Consider the following 644-nt stretch of genomic DNA (forward strand, 5'->3'; position numbering starts at 1 on the left):
GGCCACAGTCAAATGACTGAAACAAGTAAAAAGAAAAAAAGTCGACCAACACCACGATGAAGCAACCTATTAACCCACCACTCCAAACAAAGAAGCCATCACAAAGAAGCAAAGACAACCAAAAACCCGCATTTACACGATACACACACAAAACACAAACAACCTGCTCATTTTTCTCAAACAAAGCCACATATAATCCATTCACACCGGGGTAAAATAAACCACTCTAGCTAAACATGCCTACAGAAATTCACGTGTTATCCCATAATTAGCCCCTCCACACCCAAATACCAGCGAACTCAAAGGACAATGCAATGCTCTTTTTCATCAATTGTTACTCGTCATTTTATCATGTTGATTCAACCCATTTTGTCTGGCCTGTGAATAAAGAGTGTATACCTTGCTACATGTGTCAGATGATTAAACGTAAGTACCAGTGATAAAAAAAGAAAGAAAAAGATTTAAGTCTATCAAGAATAATCAAATGGAAAATTTAGAGACGGTCAGTATTCTTATGTCATTGTCAAATTTGACCTGTGTGGTGAGGTCACCTATCCAGTTCTCACAGGTGGGATGGTGTACACACACACACACACATACACACACACACACACACACGCACACACACACACACACACACACAC

The sequence above is a fragment of the Octopus bimaculoides genome, chromosome 1 (genome assembly GCF_001194135.2).
Source record: "Octopus bimaculoides isolate UCB-OBI-ISO-001 chromosome 1, ASM119413v2, whole genome shotgun sequence".
Lineage (NCBI taxonomy): Eukaryota > Metazoa > Mollusca > Cephalopoda > Octopoda > Octopodidae > Octopus > Octopus bimaculoides.